Source organism: Gobio gobio (genome assembly GCF_949357685.1).
Source record: "Gobio gobio genome assembly, chromosome: 12".
Lineage (NCBI taxonomy): Eukaryota > Metazoa > Chordata > Actinopteri > Cypriniformes > Gobionidae > Gobio > Gobio gobio.
This window is the reverse complement of record NC_137105.1, coordinates 21367942-21381900: the sequence shown is the minus strand read 5'-3', so window position 1 is coordinate 21381900 and position 13959 is coordinate 21367942. Positions and strand designations below refer to the sequence as shown.

The 13959-nt window shown below is 38.2% G+C and overlaps 1 protein-coding gene across 2 annotated transcripts in view; it reads right to left on the bottom strand.

Annotated features, from left to right (window-relative positions):
* ryr3 (ryanodine receptor 3) overlaps positions 1 to 13959 on the bottom strand; it is a 182059-nt gene that overhangs the window by 157221 nt on the left and 10879 nt on the right. The window lies entirely within an intron of this gene.

Genomic DNA, 13959 nt, shown 5'->3' with positions numbered 1-13959 from the left:
ATTTCAGTAGGCCTATCCACTCATGATGGGGGAGGAGAGAGAGTAAACAAGTGAGGCATTTGCAGAAAGGCTGTAAAAAGAGAGATGGCTGACATTACCAAAGAGGAAATGGTCAGAGGAATATAATTGGAAGAAGAAGGGTTACGATCAGGCAAGGGCTAAGACCCCTGTTAATACTGGAAAAGCTTTCCAGAGCTGGAGAGACATTAGAGAGAAGGAGGACCTAAAAAATGGATGCAGAGGTTGCTTTGTTTCTGCTCAATACATTACTAACAAGTGTGTAATTTCTGTGAAGCCAGCATTGTCAAGCAGATTTTCAAAAATAAGGTCTGTTTTTAAAGAAGTTTCTTGGCCACTCCCCCTGTCTGACATTGGTCGGCCAAACAGATAGTCCTGCCCCATCTCACATCATTGGTTGAGCTACTGTTGCTGTGTTAGGCTGTTTGGGAGGGTTAAATGGAGCAATGTTTTGATCACTATGTTTCTGTAAGCAAACGGGTGGTTGCAATAATCACACGGCTCAGGAAATACAACAAAATCTTTAATCAACAAATCCAACTGGAACAGAAAATCTCAGGAGATATAATACACAAACGACACAGAACAATGAACAGACAGAAGGAAGACAAGGAAAACCAATGAGCCAATGAGACCGAATGAATCAAGGGATCAAGGCGGAGCTGTAACGACGAGCATGTTGAAAAACTGGTGGTTATAGGAAGTGGAGGTAGAAGAGGGAGGCTGTGAAGGATCACTGGAGATGCAGGAAACTTGGAGCTGGGAGGGACCAGCAGAGACAAAGGACACTTAGAGCTGGATGGGACAGGCGGAAACAGAAGGGAAAATAATATTTGAATTTCTCATATAAAGCAGAGGCCAGCTGCAGCTCACCCTCAGTGATGGGAGCATGGGTGTAGCTCCACTCCATGCCTTCAAACTCCCAGAGGACACTCACAGTGTCGGATGGTGTAGCCAGCTTGTGCACCTGGTCAGACATTCCGTTGGGCTCTGGCTCAGGGACGATTATTGGCTCAGTCTTAGTTCTTGGGTCAAGCTGGCTGGGTCCAGAGTGAGGCTGGTGATGTCTTCCTCAGTGGGGCAGATGGTGAACGCTGAACCATTGTTCACCAGCACCCACTTTGCAAAAGTGGCGAAATTTCCCAGAAGACCATCACCAGCCTTTGTGTGTTCGTTCAGGCTGGTCCTGAAAAACATGCTCAGAGAGTGGTCTGGAAAGTTCATCAGGTCTAAAAAATCCTTGGTGTGGTCCTCGAGGCTTCATTGTACCTGCTCCAGGCAGAGCAGTTGGATGGCTGGCAAGTCTGTAATAAAAACGAGGGAAAAACCAAAAATCTAATCTTGGTTCTGTGCTCTGTAAGCAATTGGTGGTTGCAATAAATCTCACGGCTCAGGAAATACAAAATAACTGCCTTTAATCAATAAATCCAACTGGAACAGAAAATCTCAAGATATAAAAACTACGTTCCATGCAAACGAAACACAACAGACAGAACTAAGGGTTTAAATACACAGACAGAGTAATCAAGGGAAAACACAACAGATGTAGAGCTAATTAACAAAAAAGGCTAACTAGGAACACACACAGGCAGGAAGATAGGGTTTTGTTTTTTATTGATTTTTTGTAAAAGACAATGACAATAAAACTGAACATACATAACCAATTACATTTTACACATTTTGAGAGAATTACATTTCCAGGTAACAGCCTACCTGTCCATATTATATCCTGTACCTCTCTCAATGTTTTTAAATCTCACTTAAAGGTGCAGTGTGTGATTTTTAGCAGCATCTAGCGGTGAGGTTGTGAATTGCACCCCCCAACGCTCACCCCTCCTTTACGGAGAACATAGACAAGATACGGGGGCCGACACAGGACAAAAATGTTGTCGTCGGAGAAAGCAGAGGCTGCGTCCCAATTCGCCTACTTATACTATGTCCTAAAAGTATGTACTCTTTTTGTGAAGAAAAAGTACATACTTTTGAGTGTGTAGCAGAAGAGTATGCAAGCTTTGGGACATACTACTTCGTCATCTTTAACGGACTCTGTTACGTGCGTCCCATCACCGTTTAAACTGCCCTGTCAATCATCGTCACAGTTCAAATCCCCCACTTTCAATTTAATTTCCTACCGTATCGGAGAGAAATGTAGTCGCTCGATGATCTGCCTTTCGTGGGTCTTTTATGCAGAGACTCCTCTCATGTGTTTGCAAGGTTAATGGCCAAACGTATCATTACAAAAGTTCTCAATGCTGCTGAAGGAGAAATATAATGTGGATAATATTGAATAAATATCTTTTCGTCAGGTTAAATACTGATAATTGCTCACTCAAACCACTTTATCTAATCCTCTACACTTAACCGTCAGACTCGCGTAACCGTCATGTTTGTAGTTTTTTAACACTTTTTATCCGCGTTTGTAGTTCTAATCGAATCCTCGTCCATCTCGCAATGGGTTGTGGGTAATATCAGCCGTTAGAGTGCGCATCGATCTGCACTTCGGATTCTGACCGGAAATAGTAAACCATCCGGGAATCTTTGGAATACTTTTTTCAACATACTAAGATTTGGGACATACTAATTCTTTTTTCGAATACTATTTAGTACGTATAGTATGCGAATTGGGACGCAGCCAGAGAGTGACTAGCGCTCTGTAGAAAAGTTTTCCTGTTGAGGGCTACTGTAGAAACATGACGGCGCAAAATGGCGATTTCACTGTAAGGGGACCCGCGGTGTATGTAGATAGAAATGGCTCATTCTAAGGTAATAAAAACATAACGGTACATTAAGTAAGTTCTTTATACTCCACTATATAAACAAATGTGATTGATTGATTGATTGATTGATTGATTGATTGATTGATTGATTGATTGATTGATTGATTGATTGATTGATTGATTGATTGATTGATTGATTGATTGATTGATTGATTGATTGATTGATTGATTGATTGAAAAAATAAATGTATTTGAAAGGCATATGTCATAAGTCTTAAGTAAATGTTTAAATACATTTTATTGATGTAACAACAGCTAAATTATCTCACAATTGTCACAGGAGGAAAGGAAGAAGAGTGATACTTATGTCATTAGAATCCACAATGAAGCTCTGTACATCCTCATTCTCTCTCAGGATGAATTTATTGATTTCTGTCTCATTTGTTTCCTACCCGGTGCTTTTCTTGTGTGCTAGCTCACGTATCACATTAATCCTAGCTGATGGTTGCCATGGTTCTGATGAACACCATCAGAGAAGTAACAATTCTTTAACACAGTCACGGCATGGAAGTTCATTTTTATATTTCATTCTTCAGGTTCAGGATGTGTTAATATGATAAGAGCTAGCAGGAATTTCCAGCATTCTGATTACACAGATAATAACCTGTGTATATTTGGGCTTGAGTTATGCTAATTAAATTGGGCTGTCAAACGCCACTGTCTAAGCTCTGCTAAAACTGAAGAATGACAAGAGGAACTATGCTAGTCTGACAGTAAAGCAGTGCGAGCGCCTAGTAACATAATCAAGATGCCAAACCAACATGTGATGTATTCAAATAAGCCTAATATAACATTACTCAACATTCCCCATAGAGCAAGGATGCATTCAATTGAACAAATGTGACAGTAAAGACAGTAAAAATTACTACTGCATATCACCTAAGGGTTTCCCAAACGGGGGGGTCAGGAAACCCTAAGGTTTCGCAGGAAAATTGCAGGGGACTCGTAAGTTGATAACAAGCAATTCATTAAGTTGTAAATTAAATATAGGCATCTTTACACAGCAGACGCGGCACAGAAACCGATTCTGAAGCGGCATAACATCACAAAAATGTGCATTTACACAGACCATTTAATGCGTCTCTGAAGCGGCATAAATGCATTTACACAGGAATGAAAATCGCGGGAAACAATGCTTTGAACATTACAACAGTTTTAACAAAGTGTTATAAATTAATACAAAAATAATGGAATATATAAAAATAAAATAAAAATACAGAATTTTTATTTATTTTCCTCTGCGTGCTGGCGCTTTTGATGTTTGTCATGATTCTGTATAGGCTTGTAGTCTACGGTATAGCCTAGTTGTTTTATATTTCGTAATAAATTGTGCCTGATTGAACAAATGCTATAAAAAAAATTTATTATTACAGGTAGATCACTGCAGGATTTAAAGTGGACGAAAGTTTTTTTAAAAGAAACAAAGTCACTTTGGAGCAGTCACAACAAATTAACAATGATAGCGTTTCATGACAGCAGATATATCAGCAAATATCAAATCTAATATCAAATATCGTTCTCAAAGAGATTATTTTTGGAATATAATATTACAATGCACAATCACAGTGACGTCGACTGGGTTAAGCATAACCCATCTGAGGGAAATGTTGCAGTGCGTTGATCTGCCAGACTCTTCAAAGGAAGATAAGAAATGAGAAATGCCAATTTATTACACACGACGGTGGTTTGCTTGACGATGTGAGTTAGAGCCCTACACAGGCCACAAATCTAGGCCCTGGCCCTGCCCGTGTCCGACAGCTTATCAAAAATTTCTCCAGTCCGACTGGACCCCATGTTTTTTTTGTTTTTTTTTAATCCTCCCTATAGGCTACACATTGTTGCAGCCATTAAAATAGTTTAGTTTTGTTTTTAATGTCAAAGTAGTTATATTTAATTTCGTTTCTTTATTAAGTTAATTTAGAAAAATGTTTGAAGCATTTTTTGGTTTGTTAAATTAAAGTTTTTGTTTTTTTAAAGTGACGACCAAGCGGCCGTCAGTGAGTTAACCGCATGTTTGATCGATTTAGCCTCTCAAATCAACACTGGACTTCTCTTGCCTATAATAAAATCCATAGATATAAAACACTTCAAGCATCACAATGTTAGTTAAAACATTTAGCCTACTATCACTACCACCACAAAAGGGCATTTTTGACAAGCTGAGGCTGATGCTGCTCGCAAACGAAACAGGCTACACAATCTAAACCAGTGCCGCCGCTCCCATTACGCGCATCACGCACTGCGCGTAGGGCACCAAGTGCTCAGGGGGGCACCACAAGAAAATGCTCTCTCTTCAATCGGGTTCAAGTCTGGGCCACTCAAGGACATTCACAGAGTTGTCCCATAGCCACTCCTTTGTGAGCTTAGGGTCGTTGTCCTGTTGGAAGATGAACCTTCGCCCCAGTCTGAGGTCCAGAGCGCTCTGGAACAGTTTTTCTTTAAGGATGTCTCTGTACATTGCTGCGTTCATCTTATCATCGATCCTGACTAGTCTCCCAGTTCCTACCGCTGAAAAACATCCCCATAGCATGATGCTGCCACCACCATGCTCACTGTAGGGATAGTATTGGCCAGGTGATGACCAGAAACCAGTGCCTGGTTTCCTCCAAACATGACGCTTATCATTCAGGCCAAAGAGTTCAATCTTTGTTTCATCAGACCAGAGAATCTGAGAGTCCTTCAGGTGCTTTTTGGCACTTTTGCTGAGGAGTGGCTTCCGTCTGGCCACTCTACCTTACAGGCCTGATTGGTGGAGTGCTGCAGAGATGGTTGTTCTTCTGGAAGGTTCTCCTCTCTCCACAGAGAAACGCTGGAGCTCTGTCAGAGTGACCATCAGGTTCTTGGTCACCTCCCTGACTAAGGCCCTTCTCCCCCGATCGTTCAGTTTGGCCGGGTGGCCAGCTCTAGGAAGTGTCCTGGTGGTTCCGAACTTCTTCTGTACCCTTCCCCAGATCTGTGCTTCGATATAATCCTGTCTCGGAGGCCTACAGACAATTCCTTGGACTTCATGGTTTGGTTTTGTGCTCTGACATGCACTGTTAAGTGTGGGACCTTATACAGTATAGACAGGTGTCTGCCTTTCCAAATCATGTCCAATCAACTGAATTTACCACAGGTGGATTCCAATCAAGTTGTAGAAACAGGATGCACCTGAGCTCAATTGTGAGTGTCATGGCAAAGGCTGTGATTGTTTCATTTTATTATTTTTAATACATTTGCAAAGATTTCAAACTTCTTTCACATTGTCATGGGGTATTTTTTGTAGAATCTATAGAATCAAAAAATCTATTAATTTAATCTATTTTGTAATGAGGATGTAACATAACAAAATGTGGAAAAAGTGAAGCGCTGTGAATACTTTAGGGATGCACTATAAGTACTGATCTAAACTGAAGCCTACAGGATTGACGAACAAATTGCAAGCAATTTTCAAATCGTTCCAATCTAATTTTGCCCCTCATTATTTTCAATGCTTGCCTTTCTACTGACAAATTAAATTATCAGTCTTGTCTTTAAACAATCCTCTATAGATCAAGGCTACTGACTTTACATAATTTAAAAAAAAAATCATACCAACCCCAGTCTTTTGAACAGTAGTGTGTTTATTCCTATTTGAGTCCAACTGGTAAGCTCTTTTGTTGTTGTTATGCTTCTGATGTTTACGTATAATAAAAGTCAATGAGGTCCAATGTTGTTTTGGATTCCACTGACTTTCATTGTATAGAGAAAAACAGTTGGAACATTCTTCAAAATATATTTTGTATTGTAAGAAAATGAAGGTTAAGACAATTTACTATTCCTTTACCACTCTGCATAATATCATGTGCAATAGAAACGTGAATTATCTCATACTCATACAAAATTCAAACTGTATATGCTTGCATATTATCACAAATTCTGTGCACTGCTTTTCCCTCTGCACATCTATGGTTTATCTGTGCTTGGAGTATATATTGGAGTTATTTAATTTTATAACTGTTTTATTTTTGACTTAATTTTGGCAATAAAGGCTCATTCAGATTAACAGCATTAGTATAAAACAGATGCTGTACCTATGCAGATATCTATTTACAATACAGCGTTATCTGCCTAATGCAGTAGAGTGATCTTTATCTAAAAGAGGAGATCTTCCCTTTCTTAGGTCCCACCTAGATCCCCTGCCAAGGAATCTGGTGAATCTGCAGCAAAGTGATCCAGGGGAAAGCTGCAAAGCCATCTGCAAAACAGCTAAGGGGCAGAGTCACAGTCTATCTATAGGGGTGTTGCGTATTTAAGGATGTTGGGGGGTGGGGTGCGTCTGCTCCAAATCACAAGGGCAAGTATTAGAACTCTCCAAACTCTCTGTTATGCATCCATATTCCATACGCCTGACTTCCTGGACCATCTGCCAACCCAATCTGCATCTTACGGACAGACTCGAACGAACTATTCAAGCCATCATGCTTGTGTGTTTAAACACAGGTGCAGCAGAGGAATACAGGTCCCTCCACCCCCCTCCTCCACCATACTCAGTGTGTGTCTTTAAGGACATGAACAGGTGTGGGTGTGTGGCCTGAAGACTTCAGGGGCTGTAACTCGAGAGGTCCTGGTGTGCTCTGATGCCAAATAAATGCTCACAACTCACCCGGCCCTGCGACTGACATGAACTTAAGAAAAGGTGAATACAGAGCACCGCCCCTCCCACAATGCTATTTTGAAATGTATGCACATGCTCAGTTAGCCACGGTATCGAACACTGTAGAATTGTTCAGTCATCTGAAAGATGGAAAGGCTGCTCACTGCAGAGCCAATGGGTGGAGCTTGATGTCCATCTTCCCCTCGTTGGATGTAATGGGGTTCGCTAAACATAACTCCACCCATTAGGTCCAGAGAGGGGGGAGCTGGACATCATTTAGATCTGCAGTGAGCACCACTTGAAAAGATGAATTTTCTGTGTCTCCAGATTTTAAGTACCGGTAAAAATGCCTTTTCCTTCAAAGTCCTCTAATTGAATGTTGTAGGGTTTTTTTATATATATTATCACCAATAACACAACAACTTGAGTAATATTGTTAATATGCTTATTTGATTTGTGATGTGAGGCTTCCAAATTATTTTTGCTAAAAAGAAATCTAAAATATTATTCCTAAAAATATCTAAAATATTTTTTACAACAATTGTTTTGTTCAAAACTTTTCAAAACCCCAAAACATTCTGTTCCAAGATTTTCAATGTTGTTTTACACTTCAGATTCCACTGCCAACGTTTCAATATAAAAATAACAATTTAGAGTAAATGATGCTCTCATCTAAAGTGAGGGTTTGAAAAGATGGTTCTTTGTCTTTTCCACATCTCAGCTGAAGTCTTCATTGCCATTTACTGCACTTCACAAAGCAGGTGGCTCAAGCCCCTGAACTTGACAGCTTAATGAGATGGTTGAATAAGCTCACATCTTTAATCACCTCCATATCTGCATCCAGTTAAGTTACAGAGTCCTTCAACAATGCTCTGAAACAGAGAAATGTTTTCCTTGAACTGAGAGTTTCTCAAGCTTCTGTGGACAAAATACCTCATTCATGACCATAAACTGTTTCACAGACACACCTTCAGGAGATGGCAATAATTATTTGTTTCAATTTTATTTTATTTTTTTAATAATTTGAAATTTTCAAATTACTACTGAAGTACTACCAAAAAACAAGATCTATCAATCAGGGGTGCATTTCCCGTACAATGATGTAGCTCACTGCTTAACAACCATAGTACCATGCATCGTTGAAGAAATTAACTAGTCACAACCACACCACATTGTCGCAGATTTGTCATTTAGCCACGTTGGTTAATGATGTCACGCAGGCGGTGGAGAAATAACTTCTTTTAATTAATTTGTTTGAGTTCGAATTAATGGCAGATGATTTTTTGCTATAAATTACGGACATGGCATCTGAGGACTAATTAAAAAATGGTTCTCATTTATTTTGCATTTATTAATTTCCGTACTAGAGCACGTACATGCACACTCCAACAAACTAAAAGACGTAAATTACATTATGTATTCGAAACAAATGGTATAAATCCTACTGAATGTCAGGCATCATGCTTATTTTGTTCAAGATAAGCATTTATTAAGTCCACATCATGCAAACATGAAACTATGCTACTAACCACAGAATGAGAGCTGTAGTCCCAACCATGCAACTTTCGATGTTGTTTGCGAATGTTTATTGGAAATATGGTTTTGGGACTCGTTGAACTATGCTGATAACGGCGGAACTTGCGACCATAGTTGGCAAACAATGCTTTTGGGAAAAATACCCCAGAAAAGTTATAATTATGGGGATATGAATCATTCGACTTTGCAGTCCTGCATTTTTAAAGCCTGGTCCTAACTCTCGTACATTTCATTGTACAGTGAGTCTGGCCACTCTCCATTGACAGGCGTTTACTTCCTTGAAGGTGGGTACTCTGTTGAAGTTTAAAACTATTGGATCTGCCCAGAGCCACTCTGGATCTGCCATAATAACCAATCGCTAACGTTTGGTTGTGACGTATGTCATGCGCCGTTCGCTTTTATTTCTCATATGGAAGTCCGTGAAAATAAATGTGCAGATTTTGCACGCCACCTCATTGATAAAACCTTGTGCATTCGGATTGTGATTAAGGGCGTTTTCACACCTGAAAGTCCGCACCAAGGTCCGAACCAAAGTTCATGTTTTGATACTTTTTATATATTCGGTTAGTTTTGGTTTGGATTCACATTGCAATTATGTGAGCGCATTAAAGAACTTTACATGACGCACTTGCGTCCACTCGTCATCATCTATGTGGGCGGCATCTGGACATTGATTGGTTTGTAAATGGACGTGCGTCTGACGTCAACGTTTTTGACAAGTTGAATGAACGGACCCATATCATCGTTGCCACTATTGAATAGTGCGCATTGCTTGACAATTTTTTTATTCGTTACGTTTAAAAGTGGACATTTCAAGCTTTATATACACATATTTCTCATGTTTGTGAGGCAAGTAGCCTGCGGAGTTTCGGTTTATTTGAGACCCGCTCCAGTTCATGTGTAAAGCATGTGATCGCTCCCGTGATTATTGTCTGCTATAGACTATTTGCTTCTTATTTATTAAATCCAGGCAATTATCTGATTAAATTTTGATTAAAATTAAGATACAATTTATACAAAACGAAATTCCCATTAAAGAAATGCTTTCTAAGCAAAATCATACAAAATTTCGTTCAAAATTATTTCTGACTTTCTGTCTACTGACATATTGCGCATATTTTCACTTTTCATAATCAATGTAGCCTAGATTGAATTTAAAAATAATGTTATAATATTTAAACATAAACAGGAACTTCCTGTAAATGGTCTGAAAGTCCGAACCATACAGAAAATGCTTTCACACTAGAAACGAACCGAACCTTTGTTCAGTTTTATCCGGGCCGAGACTACCTCTTTTCGTCGGACCAAATTTCGTCTGTTTGGTCCGGACCGTGGTACGGGGGAGGTTTCACACCTGCAATTTTGATTCGGACCGAACTGAAAATTCCGAAAATCCGGACCAAACAAGGTAGGTGTGAAAACGCCCTCATTCACAGTGGAGGAGAGAGTTTTGGGATCTGGAACGCACTGCTCACGTGGTCCAAAACATGATTGAATGATTGTATACTGTAAATAAAATATATGCTTGGTATGATAAGAATACATGCCGTAAATAACAGCCCAATTCAAATGTTTACGTGCTTTTCTTCTTTTTATTTTTTGAGCGGTGATGAAATATATTGCTCTTAAATACTTGCCAGCATTTAAAGAAATACAAGTCTAGAAATGCATCCCAATGACAGCGAAGCGCAACCACACGGTGCTCTGCAGTGGTCAAAAAGAATATAAACAGTGAATTTAGAAGTTATATATTCTTGAAAACTCAAAGATGTGGATTCGGACAGCAATTAAATTACCATACGACATTGGTGTTTGTCAAAACCAGTAGGTAAGTTAATTCGGCCGGGGATTTTTACGCGGGTGGTGGGAGACAGACGGCAATATAAATCACTGACTACTAGCCCCTGTAAATTATGACAATACCTTCCAACCGCACGCAAAACAATTACCGGGGCTTCAGCCAACTCCTTCACCACTAACAGAGCGAGCTGGAAAATCAAACTTTTCCCAGGACACAACATCATGGCCACCAAAAAAACTCAGCAAAGATTGTTCTTGCTCCGGCTTTAACTTCTGGATATTCGTCAGCTGTGCCACAACGGAATGAACGGCATCGCTCGCATCTTTTTTCCGCCGCCATTACTGAACTACAACTCAAACTAGTGCACGACATCAACGTCATCGTTCTCAGTCACTCCCTCTGTTCGCTGATTGGACCGGTAAAAATTTGTTCTGAGAAAACCTAAGACTATACCGCAGTCCCAGACAGAGTACTGAAGGAAAATGAAAATTGAGCGGAAGGACGTAGGAGGGCGGAGCCAGGCTAGCCTTTTGATACACTGCATTTCAAAAGTTTGGGGTCCATATGATGTTTTTGAAAGAAGTCTCTTATGCTAACCTAGGCTACATTTATTTGATCACAAATTCAGTAAAAACAGTAATGTGAAATATTATTACAATTTAAAGTAGTTATTTTAGTCTTAGTTTTCTATTCTGATATATTTAAAATGTAATTTATTCCTGTGATTGCAAAGCTGAATTTTCAGCATCATTACTTAAGTCTTCAGATCACATGATCCTTCAGAAATCAAAAAATTATAATTTGGTGCTCAACAAACATTTCTTATTATTATCAATATTATTCAATATCAATATTATTCAATATCAATATTATTTTTCTTTTTAAAGTTGATGAAAGTCAGTAGTTCTGTAATATTTTATGATATGATTCATCTCAAAGTTGTCTGGTTTGGTTCAAGGTTTAAAACTGTTTATTGAAATTAGATGGAGAAAATAAATGGAAAGTATACTCTGAGGACTGTCACTATGAAATCTAATCATATTATTTGTCGTGGTCTTAGTAGTGAGATTTTTTATTCTCAATTCAGAAATTTTCCACAGACCCCCTGGCTATCTGAGACTGAGAAACGCTGATACAGTAGCACTGTGCTCAAGATTTGCTTTGTGCTGTATTAAATCAATGTCTAACTATGGATGAATGATTCTAATTTAATGTCTTTTCAAACTTCAAACCGATTTCATTGCAGAGGCGTGCTCAAAAAGATTATTAATTCGTCAAAAATAGAATCGTTTTGCACAATTAATGCAGTTAATGTGATTTTTTCATTCTTTATTCTCTAGCAGAAGTAATCACAACATCACTTGTTGTACCTAACTAAAGAGGCTGGGTACACACATTTACACACTGCAAGTAAACTGTAAGTGACCATCTTATTTGTCCTACAACTGATGTAGATCATTTTTATTGGTGATTAGACTCTCATAGACCCTGCTTCCTTCACATAAGATCCGAAGTTTAGAAGAAAAGGTAACACAACAAGAGGGCATTCATAGAAAGTCGATTAAAAATGCAAAAGCCTCTTCACCAGCGCTTGACATCCTCACAGTGACATTTCCTTGAGTGACACAGCAGAAGGCATGCTGTGAGGTTTTAAAGGAGTCTGAGAGCACTGCTAAAGATGTGATTGTGTCAGAGAGACTAGCTTCAGAGTGTCTGAGAGCGAGAGGTTCACAGACAGCAAGTACTGTGTGATTCACTACAGCTAAATTACAAATTGTATTACTCAGCATCCTAGGCTAACTTAGAAAAAATTGCCTCATGCAATAGAAAGTGTCTTGCATGCATGCCTGAGCGAGGTCCATTTACACTAACAAATGAATTCAGACAGACTGTTGGTAGACAGAGAGATCTCTGCATGTGGATAAAATACTGATGCATTAGATGAGGTTTGGTCAGTGAAGAAGGAGTGAACTCTGAGTTCACCATTTACAGCTGGAGGAGCAATTAATGCACTGGGAAAGATCCCAAAATTATCATCATTTACTGACTCTCATGATTGTTCCAAACCTCTATGACATTAATCCAAAATTCATTTTTCATATTTTTTTTGGGAATAAGAATGAGAACTTTTAAACGCTGTTTAAATCATCAATTCATCATAAAAAGTGGATCATAAAAAAAAAAATAATTAAAAGATCTGATTCAAAATAATGATTAATTCCTGAATTGGATACCTCTAATAAACATGACATAGACAGCTTGGGCAGATGTCAAGATTTTCAAAGAATAACATATATTTCAGTCTGTTCCTCAAAATTATCGTATGGCTTCAGGAGAGTTGGAAAATAGCTCCAGTCCTCAATCACATTCATTATACACTACTGCTCAAAAGGTTGGGGCTGGTAAGATTTTTAAATAAAGTCCAAAAAATATTATTTAGTATTTAGTTTATTTTAAAATGTAATTTATTCCTGTGATGGCAAAGCTGAATTTTCAGTAATCATTACTTCAGTCTTCAGTGTCACATGATCATTCTAATGTGCTGATTTGGTATTCAAGAAACATTTCTTATTATTCTCATTGCTGAAACAGTTGTACCACTCAATATTTTTGTGGAAACCTTTGATAAATTTTTTCAGGATGCTTCGAAGAACAGAAAGTTAAAAAAAATGTCTTTGCATTCTAAATGTCTTCTAAATGTTAATACTCAAAGAATTACTTTTAAAAAAGTTTTATTTTAAAAAACTAGTGCTGTCAAATCGATTAATCCAAAATAAAAGTTTGTGTTTATATAATATATGTGTGTGTACTGTGTATAATCATTATGCATGTACCAGTATGTATGTATGTATGTATGTATGTATGTATGTATGTATGTATGTATGTATGTATATATATATATATATATATAAAAATTATATTATATACAAATATAAATATTTTATATATAAATATAACAAATTTTTCTTAAATATGTACATGCATGTGTGTGTGTATAGTAATTACACACAGTACACACATATATTATGCAAACACAAACCATTATTTTGGATGCGATTAATCACAATGAATCGATTTGACAGCACAAAAAAAAAAAAACATATTTTGTGTTTCACAGAAAAAAAGAAAGTCATAAGGGTTTGCAACGACATGAAGGTGAATAAATAATGACAGAAAATTCATTCATAACTATAACTATCCCTTTAAGATCT